This window comes from Arachis ipaensis, chromosome B5 (genome assembly GCF_059453495.1).
Source record: "Arachis ipaensis isolate K30076 ecotype BB chromosome B5, ASM5945349v1, whole genome shotgun sequence".
In the NCBI taxonomy this organism is placed as follows: Eukaryota; Viridiplantae; Streptophyta; class Magnoliopsida; order Fabales; family Fabaceae; genus Arachis; species Arachis ipaensis.
The window spans coordinates 148,647,218-148,667,378 of NC_142440.1; positions in this window are offsets into that span (position 1 = coordinate 148,647,218).

A 20,161-nucleotide genomic window follows, 5' to 3' on the forward strand; every position below is an offset into this window, starting at 1 on the left:
TCAACAGCTTCAGATTGCCTCAGCTTGTTACTGGTAGGTGTGGTAAAATCCACATTCTTAACAAGATTTTCTATATCGTATTGCATGTCGGTTTCCATATCTTCACTCCTATTTTCTCCCTGTTTATCCAGGTCTGGTGGTTTATCCTCCTTAATTTGAGGGGGATTTTGGTGTTGCTCGTTATTCATGTCTTCCTGTTCATGGTACTAATCTAATGTTGGGGTGGCGTCATCTTTGCCGGTGCAGTTTTCTCTATGATTACTTCTAATATTGCTCACTTTTTCTCTGTTGGTATGTTGTTTCTCCCTATTTTCTTTTGGTTGGGGGCTAAGCCTCCGCTACTGTTGTGTTGCCTTCTTGGTTTTGCTTGTTGTGTGACTTGGATAGGAATTCTCTAGTGTTTGTCTCATTTGATATTTGTGCTTTCTGGACAGCTTTCCAGGCATTGTGTTTTCTTTTTTGTGCTCCAAGGTTCTCATTGTTATTTGTATCATTCTTATCTTCTTCCTCTGTGTTGGTTTGCTCTGTCTCAAGCACGCTAAATCTAGTTTTGGATGTTGTGTTGTGCTCTTTTTCTCTGTTTGGGTTGCTAGGGCCTGCTCCATCTTTGGCTATCTCTTTTCTATTTCTTCTATGCTTTTGGACCACCATCCATAGTCCATAATTATCGCTATTCACTTCTAGAATGGCCTTTCCCTTGTTTTGACTTCTTTGATCATTTTTCTGATTTTTCTCATGAAGCATCTCCTGGTTTCTGCTTTTTTCCTCTTCTTGTCTGCTATTTTTTTGGTCATCCTTTTGGTTTTTCTTAGTTTTTTCGATTCTCTCTTTTCAAATGGTGCAATTCTTTTATTCATGGTCTGCTCTCCCACATGTTGAACAGATTTGATAAATTCCTTCATACTCTACCCTGTACTCTTTGCCGTTTACCATATATCTCCCCATTAGTGGTTGAGTTAGGTCTACCTCAACACATAGCCTAGCAAATTTTTTTCTGCATAGGTGAGAAGTGTTATAGTCGATTTTGCATGTTTTTCCAACTAGATCACCAATTTTTCTTAGTATTTTCTCACTGTACAGCTCTATGAGGAGTCCTAGAAGTCTCACCCATGCTGTGATTTATCGGTGGTGGTCATGAGGGGGTTGAAATTTGGCTTCCATAATCTCACAGCCAAGTAATGATCGTATATTTTCCAAAGTCCTTCCAAAAGGGCATAATCAAGATCTTCCCGGGCATAGAACTTAACCAGATAAAAGTCATTTCCCAAGTCAATGACTCAAGTTTTCCTAGTCTTCCCTACATATTTTCTATCATGCTCTTCATGGCTACATAGCCAATTTTCCTTTCCATGAGTCTAACGATAAGGGACCTCCGCCATGGCTTCCATAGCTCCTTTTTTGCCTCTTCATTTATGATGATATTGTAGAGACCGTTCCCCATATCTTCTACTGTGAATTCAGGTTTGTTGTTTCCATTGCTATTTTTTTTTTCTTTTGATTCTCTGGATTATCATTTTCATTGTTGTTTTTTTATTCAGGGATTATCTCCTCGTCACTCTCCATTTCGTCATTTTCAAACTCCAGGGGGTCATCTTCCAAATTTTGGTCCTTGCCCGCAACCATTTCTACATATGACTTGCTTTGTGTTCCTTCCTTAACATGCTCTATCTAGTCTTCTAATATTGGAACCAGTACTCGCGGTGCAGAGAACTCTATGTCTCTTTTCTCACTTTCTTCACACTTCGCTATAGCAGATCTCGCTCCTGTTCAGATGGGTCTTCCAGTGGTCCCGGTCCGGTCATGAGGCCGGCTAGGAAGAAGAGATTTGACCGTTAGACAAGGCTAGAGAGATGATACAGAGAGAAAAAAGACCGTTGACTAATATTACATCTACTAAAAAATACTGTGCAGCATATATATATATATAGGTTGTGGTAGGCTTAGAGAAGGGGGTTGAATCTATGCCTTCCTTTTACGTTGCTGTTATGACCCTTTTAAACAATCTTACAATTCTGATTCTGTTTGAACTCAGCAGCAGAAATTTATGAGACAATTTATTTTTGTCTCATGAATGTCAGAAAACAGAACACAGCAGAGAAGAGAAAAGCTAACACCAGCATGTATCCTGGTTCGGTTGCCTTGCGCTATGCAACCTACGTCCAGTCTCCTCCACAACAGTGGAAGAATTTTCACTATAGTTAACAGTATTACATACACCAATTCCACAGGATTGACCCAATCCTTTCACACTCAAGTTCTAACCTAACTTGACATTGGCTATGCTAATACCTAACTATTCACTCTTAGTGCTAACCCAACTAAGAAAGGGATACCTCACAGGTACAAGATACAAGACATAGACATACCTAAAGAAATCTGAAGATAACTCTAGGCTTTTCTCTCAAGTGTATCACTCAGCCTTTTTCCACTCATGGCTTTTACTTGAGCTTTCTCACAATGCCTTTTTCTCTCAAGAAATTACAGAAAGATAAACTTAGAAAAGTACATTACAATCAGTAAAATATGAAGGAGATTGACTTCATCAACAGCCTCTTTGCTATGTGCAAAACCAGATTTGCAAACCTCAGATACAGTTCTTCAGTATTGGCCGAATGCTTCTTTGAAAGAAAGCATTATCCAAGTAGAGGAACTTCTTAACAGAACACTGTTCTCACACTCTGGTTTTCTCTCCTTGGTTTCTGAATGAACAGCAAACCTCTTTTTATCTCCTTGCATGTTGCTGGGTTCTTCTTCCAAGGTCAACACCTTGAGCCTTGAGCTTCACCAATCCACAGAATCACTTTTTCACCTTAATCCTTAGAGAAGAAACTTTTCCTCTGACTTCCTCATCTTGACCGAAAGCCATGGAACAGCAACCATAGAAATCTTCCAAAGGTCAACTTAATCTGAGCCCTTGAAAACCAACTTGGTCCCCAAGTCTTGTTTAAGACCGTAGATACACAGCAGGGAAGAACAGAAATCCTCTTTCCCTTGTGTTCATACCCTGGGTCGAGCTATCCGACCTGGGATGATCAACGATGCAGCGACCGACCTGTTAAGGTCAAGCGGACCGACTTCGTTACAAAGAACTCGGCCATACCTACAGGAAAGCCCAATAAAGGGCCCAAATAGAGGAACACGACCCAAATCCAAAGGCAATCCCAGCCTATAGAGATAAAGGCGGTTCCCTTGAAGATAAGCTGACTTCACTCAAGATAAGATAAGATAAGATAGGATAACTAACTTATCTTATCAGAAAGGTCAGCCCACGCTACTATAAATTCACTGGAGCACCCAGGTATAACTCATACTCTAATTCTACTAAAAACCTGCTTAATACCCTTGCTAACTTAAGCATCGGAGTCCCTTGCAGGTACCACCACCTGCCGGTGACAAGGGATCAGCAGCGTAGCCAGTCCAACAAGTCGGACTGGATAGCTCCGGCCACCATCCACCAGCCGAACACGTCATCTCCGACCAGTTCAGAAGATCTCATCCGAGATCGACCTGCAGTTTCAGGTAACCCTCGGAACATTGGCGCCGTTGCCGGGGAACCTGGAAGTCATCCCAAAACCATGGCGGACGACCATGACAACGACCACGATTCAGATCTGGAAAATAGAACACCGCACAAAAACGCAGACACTATGCTAAAGGATACCCCAGGATCTAACGGGGATAAAAACTCATCAAATCCGGGAGTCATGGAAGCACTCCAAGAACGTTTAAAACAACTTGAGAAAGAAACCCAACAACAACGGGAGATCGGAAAAGATCTGCAAAGAGAGGTACGGCGACGTCGAGAACTAGAAGAGAAACTACAGCAATTAGAGGCCGACCTCAAAATGAAAGCTCCTCGGACCACTCCTGAGGAAACTTCACGCAAAGAACAAGACCCATTCACCAGGGAAATTATGAAGACCAAAATTCCAAAAGACTTCAAGCTTCCGAATATGGTTTTGTACGATGGCACCACAGATCCCAACCACCATCTTAGCAATTTTAGGAGCAGGATGTACCTTACCGATGCCTCAAACGCCGTTCGCTGCAAAGCTTTTTCAACAACTCTCACAAAAACGGCGATCAGATGGTTCGACAACCTACCTCCAAAGTCCATCACAAACTTCGACAACCTGGCAAAAAAGTTCCTGGCCAGATTCTCCATCCAGAAGGACAAGGCCAAGCACGCACCCAGTTTACTGGGGATCAAGCAAGGAGATCGGAAGAGCCTCCGCAACTACATGGAAAGATTCAACAAAACATGCATGGACATACAAAGTTTACCAACAGAGGCTGCCATCATGGGGCTCATCAATGGCTTACGAGAAGGGCCTTTCAGCCAATCCATATCAAAAAAGTATCCTACCTCCTTAGACGAAGTACAAGAGCGAGCAGAAAAATACATCAACATGGAAGAGAACGCTCGGTTGGGAGAAACCTCAAAATATGGGGCCTCCTACCGAGACAAAGATAAGGACTCCAAAAATAAAGAAGATCGACAGAGTGAGAAAATCAAAAAGTACCACAACTATACTCCTCTCAAAGCATCCTTGGTCGACATACGCAAAGAAGTCTGCCATACAGAGAAAATTCCCCCAGCGCGACCACTCAAAGGCAAAAGGGGAGGAGGAAATCGGAAGGAATATTGTGAATACCACCGGATTCAAGGGCACACTACCAACGAATGCTTCGACTTGAAAAACATCATAGAAAAATTGGTAAGAGAAGGCAAATTAGATCGATTTCTAGCCACCCGGGGTGATGACTAAAGAAAAAGACGGAGAGACGAAGATAATGGACGAACTGAACGGTCACCTCGGACACCAGAAAGACACGTCCACATGATACATGGCGGATTCGCAGGAGGTGGAATCTCCAAATCATCCCGAAAGAGATATCTCAAAGAAGTATACCACGTTGAGGGAAAGGAGGAAGCACCCGACATCCCGGCGATAACATTTACTAAAGAGGACGCATCCGGCGTCATTCCGGGACACGACGATCCCATGGTCATCACAATCATATTAGCAAACGCCAATCTACACCGCACACTAGTGGACCAAGGGAGTTCTGCCGACATCTTATTCAAAACAGCTTTCGACAAACTCGGTTTAGACGAAAGGGAACTTAGAGCATACCCGAACAATCTGTTTGGACTAGGAGACACCCCGATACAACCATTGGGATACGTATCGCTACACACTACCTTTGGAAAAGGGAACCAATCTAGGACCCTCAAAATAGACTACATAGTATTCGACGTAAGTTCAGCCTACAATGCTCTCATAGGTCGGACAACACTCAATCAACTCGGCGCCATAGTCTCCACCCCACATCTATGCATGAAATTCCCAACTACAGAGGGGATAGCCACAGTAAAAGCAGATCAAAGGATGGCACGTCGTTGCTATAACGAGAGCTTAAACCTCAAAGGAAGAGGAGAAGAGTTTCATACAATTGAGCTTGGCGGAGCTCAGCGTCGGGAGGAACTTCGTCCGCACCCAGAAGGCGAGATAGAGAAGGTTCAGATTGGAGATACCCCGGATAAAACGACTAATATCGGCACAGTCCTAAGAGGAGATTCAAGAAACTCACTGATACAATTCCTGCGAGATAATGCCGACCTCTTCGCATAGAAAGCCGCAGACATGCCAGTCATAGACCCTAAGTTAATGTGCCACAAGTTGGCGGTCTATCCAGGATCTCGGCCGGTGCAGCAGAAGCGAAGAAAGCTCGGACCAGAGCGATCCCGAGCTGTGGAAGAACAAGTGCAAACGCTACTAGAGGCAGGATTCATAAGAGAAGTCAAGTACCCACTATGGCTAGCCAATGTTGTTCTGGTGAAAAAATCAAATGGGAAGTGGCGCATGTGTACCGATTACACCGATCTTAACAAAGCCTGCCCAAAAGATCCATATCCACTCCTAAGTATTGACGCCCTGGTAGATGCTTCCTCCGGATATAGATACCTATCATTTATGGACACCTATTCAGGATATAACCAAATCCCCATGTATCCACCAGATCAAGAAAAAACATCATTCTTGACACCAAAAGCGAACTACTGCTACATCGTGATGCCTTTCGGTCTCAAAAATGCGGGAACTACTTATCAAAGGTTAATGAATAAAGTCTTCTCTGCTCACATCGGGAAAATCATGGAAGTTTACGTGGATGACATGTTGATAAAAACACAAAGCAAAAATACATTACTATCCGACCTGTCCCAAGTATTCGACATTATAAGGAAACATGACATGCGACTCAACCCCGCAAAATGTACCTTCGCAGTTGAAGCAGGAAAATTCTTGGGATTCATGCTCACACAAAGGGGAATCGAGGCAAATCCAGACAAATGTCAAGCTATACTCAACATGAAGAGCCCAACCTGTGTCAAAGAGGTACAGCAACTCAACGGGAGATTGGCCGCCCTATCCCGATTCTTAGCAGGAGCTGCGATAAGATCTCTCCCCTTCTATGCTACTTTAAGAAAGGGAAAACAGTTCGAATGGACGACAGAATGTGAGCAAGCATTTCGGGACTTCAAGGAGTTCTTAGGACGGCCGCCTATCCTATCTCGACCACAAGAAGGAGAACCACTTATATTATATCTCGCGGTAGGAAGCCGAGCAATAGCCTCAGCACTAGTCAGAGAAGACGAAAATGGGCAACAACCCGTCTACTTCATTAGCAAAGCACTACAGGGATCTGAGCTGAATTACCAGAAAATAGAAAAATTAGCAGGCTGAATCCTACAATGGGCAGTCGAGTTATCAGAGTTCGACCTCCAATACGAAGCTCGGACGGCCATCAAATCACAATATCTGGCCGACTTCATCGCAGAATTCACAGATACCCCAGAAACTCCCACAGAATGGAATCTCTACGTGGATGGCTCCTCAAATAAAACTGGAAGCGGCGCAGGCGTGATCATAGAAAGCAACCAAGGAACTCAAGTTGAGCTCTCCCTCAAGTTCGGATTCCCGGCCTCCAATAACCAGGCAGAATATGAAGCACTGTTAGCTGGTTTGAAGCTGGCTAAAGAGGTCGGAGCTCAAAAACTCAACATTTACAGCGATTCACAAGTAGTCACATCACAAATAACAGGGAGCTACCAAGCCAAAGATCCCACCATGAAAAAATATTTGGATAAAACCAAGGAACTGCTCGGACAAGTTGGGGAATATATAATCTGCCACATACCCCGCGAACGAAATGCCCGAGCTGATGCACTCTCAAAACTAGCCAGCACCAAACCAGGGGGCAATAATAGAAGCCTCATCCAGGAAATGTTGCAAAACCCATCAATATCGGAAGAGGAATAAGTCCTGGCCGTAACAAGTCAGGACCAAGGATGGATGACCCCCATAATCAACTACCTCAAAGAAAGAACACTCCCCGCAGAAGAAAAGGAGGCAAAGAAGTTAAAAAGGGAGGCACAGTACTACACCATCATAAACAACATCCTATACAAAAGAGGAATCTCAATACCTTTACTAAAATGCGTACCGACCTCCAACACAAAGGAAGTGCTAGAAAAAATACATAGCGGCATTTGTGGTAATCATCTCGGAGCGCGAGCTCTCACCAAAAAAGTACTCTGGGCAGGATTCTACTGGCCAACTTTACAAAGAGAAGCCACAGAATTTGTAAAGACATGTCCACCATGTCAAAAACATGCCAACTTTCACATCGCCCCACCAGAAGAGCTCATCAACGTGACTTCACCTTGGCCATTCGCAAAATGGGGACTCGACCTTCTCGGCCCCTTCCCACAGGGGTCAGGACAAGTTAAATTTCTCATAGTGGGCGTAGATTACTTTACAAAGTGGATCGAAGCAGAACCCCTAGCCAATGCCACCGCTCAAAGAAGTCAAAAATTCTTATATAGAAACATCGTCACAAGATTCGGGATTCCATATTCAATAACTACAGACAATGGTACTCAATTCACAGATGCAGGCTTCAGAAAATTAGTAGCCGACCTGAATATAAAGCACCAGTACACCTCCGTCGAGCATCCACAAGCCAATGGACAGGCTGAAGCGGCTAACAAAGTCATATTGGCTGGACTAAAATGGAGATTACAAAATGCAAAGGGAGCCTGGGCAGAAGAGCTGCCACAGGTCCTATAGGCATATCGAACAACTCCACATTCAACCACGAAGGAATCCCCCTTCCGATTAGCATACGGAACAGAAGCAATGATTCCAGTAGAAATCGAGGAAGGATCGCCAAGAGTAGTTCACTACAATGAAGGAGCGAACTTCCAACTTCAGAGAGAAGAGCTCGACTTGTTACCCGAAACCCAAGAAAGAGCTCGAATCAGGGAAGAAGCTATAAAATGTTGAATGGCTTCCAGATATAATTAAAAGGTGGTGCCGAGAAGTTTCATAGAAAATGATCTCATCCTAATCCGAAATGATATCGGAACAACTCGACCAGGAGAGGGAAAGCTGGCAGCAAACTGGAAAGGACCCTACCGAGTTATAGAAGTGCTTGGAAAGGGCTACTACAGACTATCCGAACTCGACGGACGGGAGCTTCCCAGGTCATGGCACGCCTGCAACCTCAGAAGGTACTACAGTTAGAAAAAAGTATATAAAAGATCTCATCATTGGATGCACTCTTTTTCCTGAAAAGGTTTTTTAATGAGGCACCAAGTTGAGACTCAGACGATCCCATATGTATATATTTCTACCTTTTCTTTTAAATAAAATATTTTTGAAATATTCTACAAAGATTTCAAGACGCATTAATCTGAAGTATTCATCGTCCGATTATAAAGCGACAGATCTACATAAAGTGAAAAACAATTTCACTGTACGATCACGATAAAGACAAATCGTCCGATAAAGGTGAAAACGCGATTCACCCAAAAGACGATCTAGAGATGACAACCACTTTCTACAAATCGGCAAAGATGAACACAGAATAATGTAAGAAGTTATCGAAAGTAATCCAAAAAAAGAACCTGACGAGGTCTTACGGATTGCTAAAATAGTAACTTAAAGACTGGCCGACGTCGAGAAGTCGGACCAAGTCAACCCAAGTTATAAGTAAACCCTGGAAAGAGGTCTGGCCAACCCTATTAAAGAGGATTACTTTAACTTAGAAGGGCTCGACATGACAAAGTCAACCCAAAATGAGAAGTTATCAAAGTAGTCCCTGAAAGAGATCTGACAAAGATCCAAGAAAGAGGACTACAAATAACTTAAAGGAGACCGATACAACCAAGTCGGACTCTTACTACTTAAAAGTTATCAAAGTAGTCCCTGAAAGAGATCTGACAAAGATCCAAGAAAGTGGACTACAAATAACTTAAAGGAGACCGATACAACCAAGTCGGACTCTTACTACTTAAAAGTTATCAAAGTAGTCCCTGAAAGAGATCTGACAAAGATCCAAGAAAGAGGACTACAAATAACTTAAAGGAGACCGATACAACCAAGTCGGACTCTTACTACTTAAAAGTTATCAAAGTAGTCCCTGAAAGAGATCTGACAAAGATCCAAGAAAGAGGACTACAAATAACTTAAAGGAGACCGATACAACCAAGTCGGACTCTTACTACTTAAAAGTTATCAAAATAGTCCCTGAAAGAGATCTGCCTAAGATCCAAGAAAGAGGACTACAAATAACTTAAAGGAGACCGATATAACCAAGTCGGACTCCTACAATTGAAAAGTTATAAAAGTAATCCCTGAAAGAGATCAGACAAAGATCCAAGAAAGAGGATTACACAAATAACTTAAAGGAGACCGATATAACCAAGTCGGACTCCTACAACTGAAAGGCTATCAAAGCAATCCCTGGAAGATATCCGACAAAAATCCAGGAAAGAGATTACTAATATAACTTAGGAAAGGAATGCGAAAACAACTCGGAGGACTAACTTGAAGAAATCGGTTACAAATCGTCAGAAATGCAAGCCAGAATGATAACGAACCAAAAAGCAAGCTAGACCTACCTAATCACAACCACAAAGGATTCAAGATACAAAAGTACAAAGCAATCCAAAAAAGGGTTAAGGATCCAATATTCGCAGAGAAAGAGATACCAAAGTCAAGCACAAAAAGCGCAAAATCATCCACAAGGTTATAAACAGCCTCGGAGGCCACCAAAACCTATCTCAAAAAGGATAAAGCATGCTATCATCTGTTTTTCATAAAAAGCAAAAGTGCTAAAGGCAAGCAAAAGGAAAGTGTCAGCAAAACGTAAAGAGTGTAATAAAGCCCACAGGCCGGGCCAACCACATGTCCAGAATAAATATAAAAAGCTAAGAATCAGAAGACTTTTTAGTAGCATCAGGAGACGGAGGCCGAGTCTGGAGAGGAACGGCATCTATCGTACCGTCATCTCGATTCAGAATCTGGCAGTCGGGATCAGAAACAGGAGGACCAACCTCGGCAGGGACAGCAGGAGTCGACACCTTGGTAGAAGCTACAGGGGGAGGATCGACATCATCCTCATCCTCGTCATCAGGGACAACCTTGCCATCCCTGACAACGTTCTCCAAACTGAAGAGACTCAGATCAGCCTCGGGAGCAATAACCCGAACTTGTGCCTTCAGGTTTTCATAGGCAGCAGTTACACTGCCAACAAGGTGACCTTGAAGTTCGGAGTAATTCTCCCGGGCATTCTCCAATTCTTCTCTTAGGCGCAACACCTCCCGGTAAGATGTCAAATAACTATCCTTGTGCCGTATAGCCGTGTCCTCGGCCAGTTTCAGAGAGCCAGCCAAGGAAGTAGATATAGCCTTCTCATTTTCTAAATCTTTTTCCAACCTGGCCACCCTTACTTCAAGCTCCCCTTTCAAATCCTTCATCCGATCAAACTCCTGTTTGGCCTCCTCCATAAAAGCTTTAGTGGCATGAAGAGGAAGACTTTGAGCAGTCCGATATAGGGCCGCCTCCATATGCGCCAACTTGATACCACTACGAGTGATGTAATCAAAATGATGAAGAATCGACGCGTCGTCTATAGGAAGAACGCCATAAGGACCGACTTGTTGATCTACAAACTCAACTGCATCAAAGTCAGGAGCGTCAAGATTGAAAGGTTCAGCTGTCTTTTCCTTCTTACTAGGAGGGGGACCAGGAGCCGCAACGGAAGATTGTGGAGGATTAACCTGACGAACCCGAGGGGTAGGAATGGCTCTCCTCGGCCCAGGAGAACTCGGTATAGGAGGTTTAACCAGAGGCTGAGAAGATCCCTCTCCAGCCGCTTTGGCCGAGAGGTTTAGTGCTGCGGTCGCCTTCTTCGCCTTCTTATAGGCTCTCATAGAATCATTATTCTTCGACATCTCTGAAAAACACAAAAGAATTGTTACAACACAGGAGAAACAAAGCCCGGGAGAAAGTATAAAAATAAATCAGACAATACCCAAAGCAGCCCGAACCAACGATGGATCACTCAAAAATCTCTTTGTGTCCAGGTGGGGCGGCTTCCCCCACAAATCTTCAAGAACGACCACAAAGGCCCGCTCAAACTCACTAAGCATTTCCCATGTGTAACGTGGCACTCTTACATTCTTTTGCCACTCCAGAGGAAAAGCAGGTTCATCATTTTCATCAAGGAAAAAGGGGCGAACCCCCTCAATGGCACGGACTCGGAAGAAGTAGTTCTTAAAATCTTTAAACGACTCATCATACATAGCAAAGACTTTATGCCCCTGGGCCGACCTAAAAGAAACCCAGGAAGCTTTCTTTTTAGAGGAACCCCCAGGTTTGGCCGAGACAAAAAGATAAAGGAAAAGAGTCTCGAAAGGTGTTATATCCAACTCCTGACAAAGAAGCTGAAATATTTTGATAAAACCCCAAGAGTTTGGATGTAGCTGAGATGGGGCAATGTTGCAAGACCACAACAAATCAATTTCAAAAGCGGTAAAAGGGAAAGTAACGTTCAATTGGCTGAAAAAGTATTCATAAGCATAGAAAGAGGGACGCTCCCCCTCGACGGAAGTCGGAAAACAGACTCTCTCATCGGAATCAGGAGCAACAAGCTCATAATCACCCTCGCAGGAACCGTTAGTACAAATCCTATGGCGCTTCCTCAGCTCTGTGCAAAATTCAGCATCCACAATGGAAACACACAACAAAATAAGGGAGTCCAGCCAATCGGACATCCCCTCGGGAACTCTGGAAGACATCTCTACAATGTTATTGCGAGAAGACATGAGGTCAACTAAATCCTACAAAGTAAAGAAAGAAGAGGGGATTACTAAAAACATCTCGGACAAGGGAAAAACAACTCAACAACGATGCAGGAAGATCACACAGAAAAGGAAAACCCCAAGACTCAAACCAAAATCATGGGGCATCCTTTGGAGGCAATAATCAGGCAAGGTTTCCAGAAAATCCTACAGCTCTCACCCCAACATCTTACAAACAAAAGACTTCAAACAAGCAAGCATCCCCGGAAGCATAAGTCATCACAGTCAACCAAGCAAAAAGCATTCCCAAAAAATCAAAAACACGTCAAATAAAAATCATCAAAGATACGAACTTTTGAGAAATCAGACAAAAAGCAATCAAGCAAAGCAAGGAACGGATGCAGAGTTTCTATCAGATAGTAAAAAATCAAAAGCAACAAACAAAAACCATATAAAGCCTCGACGGAAATGCCAGAGGAACACACAAAAGCCAAGAAAACGCATTTACAGCGACAAACAGATGCAGAATCACGAAAAGGTTCAAACTTTCAAAACATGCAAAAGCAAAAGCTTCACCAAAAAACTAAAGATGAAGCTGAGAAAAAAGCAAGAAAGTTAGTACCAACCTGAAAAAGAAGCAAGACTTCAGGGAAGGTGAAGAGAGACGGTGAAACCTGGAATCACTACCTCGAAGCAAAAGAAAAGACACGAGCAAAAGAAAACGTCGCTGGGCTGAAACGCGAAACCACGAACTCCAGGCAGAGGCTTCAGAAAACTCAAACAAATGCCGCAACACAAAGAAAAGTTGAAAGCGAGAGAATGAAGGGGAAAATGCGAAGAAAGTTACGAAAAGGGCGAAAGAAGAGAAACCGTTTCTGGGTTTTCAAAATTAAAATAAAAAGCCAAAAGGAAACGGGACAATTAATGATAAAATTAAAAGGCATTAAACCCTCGCACGTTCCCAAAGCACCGATATAAAAGCGCGCGCTTGTAGAGGAAAACGTTCTACATTCAAAAGTTGCTACAAAAGAAGTCGACAAAATGCTTGAGTCCGGCTTCGTTACGAGAAGGACCGAAGTCAAGGAACTCGGCCTCGACAAAGAAGACCGAGCTCAAGCAGGGGCACTGTTCATACCCTGGGTCGAGCTATCCGACCTGGGATGATCAACGATGCAGCGACCGACCTGTTAAGGTCAAGCGGACCAACTTCGTTACAAAGAACTCGGCCATACCTACAGGAAAGCCCAATAAAGGGCCCAAATAGAGGAACACGACCCAAATCCAAAGGCAATCCCAGCCTATAGAGATAAAGGCGGTTCCCTTGAAGATAAGCTGACTTCACTCAAGATAAGATAAGATAAGATAGGATAACTAACTTATCTTATCAGAAAGGTCAGCCCACGCTACTATAAATACACTGGAGCACCCAGGTATAACTCATACTCTAATTCTACTAAAAACCTGCTTAATACCCTTGCTAACTTAAGCATCGGAGTCCCTTGCAGGTACCACCACCCGCCGGTGACAAGGGATCAGCAGCGTAGCCAGTCCAACAAGTCGGACTGGACAGCTCCGGCCACCATCCACCAGCCGGACACGTCATCTCCGACCAGTTCAGAAGATCTCATCCGAGATCGACCTGCAGTTTCAGGTAACCCTCGGAACACCTTGTATCCCAAAACGGAGTGACAGAGAGTTGAAGATGAAGAGAAGAAAGTGTGTTGCATGTAAAAGGAAATGGGTTACCTTTAACCTAAGCTTGATTTGGTTTGAAATGGTTGATTAGACTTCTGAGTTTCAAGCTTGGACTTTCTCTTTCTTGCTTCTTTGATGATCACCTTAGGGAAGAAGCTTTCTCTGTCGCTTTTTCACTTTTCTGAGTTTTGTGATTTGACATGGTCAGAGAAAAAGGAACGTTGAATTGGTGAAAGCAAGTGAGAGAAAATTTTCTTGCTGAATATCAACTCGAGCTTGGATTGTAATTTGCTTGGCCCATTTGACTTTTCAACTTTGCTTTCTTTTGGGCTTTGTTTATTTTATTAATCCATCAGCCTTGTTTTATTTTCCATTTCCTTTGGGCTATAATTCAAGTTTTGGCCTGCAACATTTTATAAATAATTAGTAATATGTAATTTTTAATAATCAACACTAATTATTTATCTTGCCAAAAATAATGTTTGTCATCACTAATAAATTTTGTTAATTTCTTAACTCAACAATATATATATATATATATATATATATATATATATATATATATATATATATATATTGGTTGCTAACGGTATCCCCCAACCTGACAGGTCAAGGACTAATCTGTCGCGGATCTGAACTCCATTTAAGGGTCTGCTGCTGGCCAATGAGTTGCTGCATACACAAGGCGGGATGCAAACCCCCGACACTTGCTTAAGCGGACGAGTGAGCTAACCTTTTTCTTGGGCTGGATACTAACCTTCTTTTTTATCTTTTTTTAGTAAAAGACAAATAGGTCCCTGACCTTTTTTTTTTTGCGGACATTTTCGTCTCCAAAGATTAGAAAATACATTCATGTCCCTGACCCTTTCAAAATGCGGACAAATTGACCCCTCCGTTGGAGTGACTCCGTTGGACTCAACGGAAAATGCTGACGTGGCTCCCGTGGCGCTGACCTGACCGTTACGGGAGCACACGTGGCATGTAACTTTTCAAAACAAGACATATTAGTCCTCTCATACCAAAACATGTAGCTTTTCAAAACAGGACAGATTAGTCCTACTATGCCAAAACGATGCCGTTTCTAAGCTGTGTTTCTCAGCTCTGTCAACTGTGAACAATTCACATTAACCCCGCTTCGTTTCTTCAATCAAAACTCAAACTTTGGGTTTGATATTAAGTATCCATAGAGTAAAAATCTCTGAGAATTCCTTCTACCTCTCCAAACCCATAACTGAAGCAAATAGGCGAAAAAAAAACTCACACGCACTTTTCTGCTTACCTTCTGGAGAAACGCTGCGACAACAACCAAGCGGTGGGATCAGCCAGTGGAGGAGCTTCGGCGACTGTGCGGCGAGTTCGACGGTGGTATTTCGTTGGGTGTGATTTTTTCTTTCTCTTTTCTTATGTAAACTTCTTTGCATGGGTCTGGTGTCCGACTATGATGATTATTTGATTGATTTATTAAAGGGATAAGTACTTTTTTCGTCCCCAAGGTCTGGGGTCAAAATCAAAATCGTCCCCGAACTTTTTTTTATTAAAATCATTCTCAACGTTATAAAACGTTATAAAATTGTCCTTTTCTATTTTTGGACCAAATTACCCTTAACTATTAATAAAAATTAAAAATAATATTAAAAAAAATAAAACTCCACCCCCCACCCACACCCATTAGCATTTCTTCGTCTCTCTCCTCTCCCCCCCCTCCCCACCCCACCCCCACCCCCACCCCAATTTCCCTTCCTCCTACACCCACCCTTAAACCCCACCCCCAAACCCTCACTCCATCACCCCCTCACCCCCGCCGCCCCGCGTCCAGCCCGCCGCCACCCCTGCGTCCAACCCGCCGCTGCCTCTTCTTCTTCTGTGAACTGGATTTTTGATGAAATTTGTTGTTGCTGAAATTTGAATTTCTGAATTTTTTTATGAAATTTGTTGTTGTTGATGAAATCTGTTGTTGATGATGATAATGACCATGAAGAAAGGGGCATGAGGAAGGGGGTTGGGGGTTACGGTGAGGGAGGGGATGAGGGGGTGAGGGGTAGGGGTGGGGGGGGGTTACGGTGAGGGAGTGGGTGAGGGAGGGGGGTGAGGGGTTGGGGGGGTTACGGTGAGGGAGTGAGATGAGGGTGTTGTTGCTGTTTGGTGGTGGTGGTGGTGGTGGTGAGGAAAATGAAGAGGAGAATGATGATGATGATGAGGGTATTTTGGTCCAAAAATTTGGGAAAGGATGATTTTAAAGCGTTTTTGAACGTTGAAGATGATTTTAATAAAAAAAAAATATCGGGGACGATTTTGATTTCGACCCCAGATCTTGGGGACGAAAAAAGTATTTATCCCTTTATTAAATTATGGATTTTTGTTTGTTGAAGAAGATAATGCTGAAAAATTCTTCTGTGCTTTTGAGCTACGGATTCAGTGTTCAGATGATGTTTCGCAGGGTTTTAAATGATGAACTCCAGGTGTTTGATAAAAGTTCTGTATGGATATTGTATCACGATATATTATTGAGTTCATTTGTAACAAGAATGAGTACAATAATGTATGCATATTACGGTGATCGTGTATTAGTAATAATTAACATAACAGGCTTTACAAATTACTCTCATCACATTGCATCTTATCGTGTTATATTGCTGTAGTTTGTTGTTTGATTGTGCTATTGGGTTAGTGTGGTGGTGAGGGGTAGGAAATGGAAGATATCAAGCATATTGGAAGGCTCTATGAACAAAATAGGAAGAACATGTTAATAAAATCATGAATTGAAAAGATAAAATAAAGAGGACCTATTTGAAATAGTTATTTATGTATTGTTCTTAAGTATATTTACTAACACTCTAACAGCAATCGTCAATGGATTTAAGGGATTAAATTGCAATGTCTGAACAAATGAGAAAATCAATGGTTTCAACTTTTATGTGACATGGATAGTTATGCATATAATTTTGCTTATTAAATATGAAACTACTAATTTTCTCATCAATGGTTCAGATGTATTTTACTTGTATTTTAGAAGATCAGAATTGTGAATTATTAAATAGGGTCATGAAAATATCAGATTTTGACTCCTGAATGGACGGCAACCACTCCCCCTACTAGATTCTCATACTCTACTTTTTTGCCTATTTGCTTCAGTTATGGGTTTAGAGAGGTAGAAGGAATTCTCAGAAATTTTACACTAATGAATACTTAAAATCAAACCCAAAGTTTGAGTTTTGATGGAAGAAACGAAGAGGGGTTAATGGGAATTGTTCACAGTTGACAAAGCTGAGAAACAGAGCTTAAAAACGGCGTCGTTTTGGTATAGTAGGACTAATCTGTCCTGTTTTGAAAAGTTACACGTTTTGGTGTGAGAGGACTAATATGTCCTGTTTTGAAAAGCTACATGCCACGTGTGCTCCCGTAACGGCCAGGTCAGCGCCACGGAAGCCATGTCAGCGTTTTCCGTTGAGTCCAACGGAGTCACTTCAACAGAGGGGTCAATTTGTCCGTGTTTTGAAAGGGTCGGGGACATGAATGTATTTCTCAATCTTTGGGAACGAAAATGTCTGCGAAAAAAAATGTCAGACCTATTTGTCCTTTATTCTTTTTTTTTTTTTTTTGGTTTACACATTCTTTATCTTTGTTCAATAACATACTCTATTTAAATGGGCTTCTTTACGATATTAGTTACTGCATTTTCAGCTCTCGTAGCATTGTAGGCCTGTTTCCAGGTCCAATAATCAACAATGATTCTTTTCCCCTCCCCCTTTTTGTTAAAATGAGCTTTTTTACAAAAAAAAAAAGAAGACAAAAAGACAAAAAGCTTTTACAACCTACAGTTAAGGATTTTGTACAGAGAAGAAATTGTGATTCGCAATAGAATTTAAAAAAAAAAAAACAGTTTTATTGGGGTTATACTGAAATTTCAATTAAAAAAAAAAAGAGAAAAGAAGCCAAATTGCAATAGAAATGGACCCAACACATTGGCAGTTTAATTACATTTCACTATTATTGGTGCAAAACTATGAGAATTGAGGACCATTGAATTATTCACCTTATTTAGGGCGACAAATAATAGTTTTTTCCTTTGAAATTTGGTCGACAAATAAATATCAAATTTCTATATTTTTTTTAATCATAAAAATTCTGAATTTTTGATACTATTGATTTTAAATTTTGAAATTAATAAATAAAACCACAAAAATACCAATATCTACACCTCTAGCTAATCTCATTGGAAAGTGAAACCTAGCTTTAATACAAAGATAGAAAGACAAGAAGAAATACACATCACATAGAAAGCAGAAACAAACGTGAAACAAGAAAACTATGACCAACGCAACAAGGCATGCATGTATGTCACATCCTAATAATAACATAAATCAAAATAAACAATAATTGGACATATAGTTAAGATGAGAACAAGGGTCTCTCCCATGGTTGGATGAATGCTTGTTTCAAGTCTAGCTAATTCCTCACATCTTCCATAAAATTATGCTTTTGCTTTTATTTGCCGCCCATCATTTTCTTCTATATATGTTTTCTCTCTTTACCTTACGTATTAATATTAGCTCACTTTTATGATATCCATACTTGGAAATTAGAATAGCTAAGCTATCTACAGGTTTAGTGGCTAATAAGCAATTGACATCTGTCCACTTATATGACACACATTAAAATTAATAAAAATATAATTGTTTAATTTATATACTTTTTTGTTAGTTTAAACTTTTAGAAAAAATAGTGTCATACCGTAACACATCAGAATTTCTTTAACTAAAAAATCTAAAGTCTTTTGAAATTAGTTTTATAATTTCTATCATAAAACTATTTTTCTGAACAATTTAAGTTTATAGAAAAAGATATATAATAATATCTATAACACGTTTTCTCGTGCAAAAGTCTCTTTTAAATGTGTGTAAACTTTTATCGTAGATTTATTTTTTTTTTATTAATTTGCCTTATACTAATTTTTTTTATAGGATTAAACAATGATCAAACTCTAGACGTTTCGGCCATAAAAATTTTAATACCATGTTATAAAATTACTTCTCTTAAAAATTTAAGCCAACAAGAAAAATCACCTGAATGGTTATAAAAAATTTAGACATGCTTATTTTCTTAATTACAAAGAAAAAAAGTAAAAGAAAGAAAAATAGAACTCTTGCTCTATGAAGACGGAAGAATGAACAATGTTTAGGATTAAATTAAAAGGAAAAGTATAGGTAAAAAATGAAAATATTAAACAATGTAAACAATTGATATATCGAATGTTCATTTTATTAGGTGTGTAGATGGTTATTTTAATATTAAAATTTAGGTAGATAATTTGGAAGTATAATATATTTTGATTTGATTGGTGTGGTTGTTCATGTTGTTCAAAAAAGTTATTGGTTACTTAGTATAACCCTATAAAAAATTAATTAAAGTGTGGGTGGTGAGACTTTTGGGATGGAACAAATTAATTTGTATGAACGCATATGTTCTTGGATAGGAATAAATTAAAGGATACTTTGAAGCAAAGACGGAAAACATGTACGTACTAGATGTGATAGGGGGGTTGCTATTTCGTTTTCAATGTATATTCTTTCTAAGATTGTGCTGAATGAAATATTAAGTATCCTTATATTCTCATATGTAAATACAGATATTTTTCATGTCATCACGTGTTGCTGTTTCGTCATATCAAGTAGCAATTTAATTTGTTAATAATCTCTCTACACTACTACTAATGAGGACAAATTAATTATTTAAATGCTTTTGGGTTTCAATTACATTGATAGGATGGCCTATATATATATATGGCTATTTTTAGATATCTATACATATAGAAGCGTGATAGATGTAGATATATATAGTGAGAAAAATCTATACTTATATCTATATCATGTTTCTAGTTTTCTCCGCATAAAATTTTTTTAAAAAATAATATCATAATATAGTATCAAAAATTTTTACGATCATACATCCAAAAATTAAAGCTGATGTTAATTAAAACTCAAATAATCTTAAACTCAACACTAGATAGCTAGGTCTCAATCTCCTAAAAGGGCCAAAAAAAAAAAAGGCAAATTGTAGATCAAATTATAAAAGATTAGTTATATCTTATATTAACATGATTAGCTATTATCTTTAAAGAAGCACAGTCAAAATAATAATAATTTCCCCTATATTATCCCTAATCCCGAATTAGTACTCCTTTCACTATATCTATATAAAATTTAAAAATTAATTAATTAATTACTAGCTAGTCACATATTTTGTCTTTGTTTCAAATAGGAATATTATATATATAGTCCTTGATGTATTAACCCTAATAAACCTAGTCAAGTT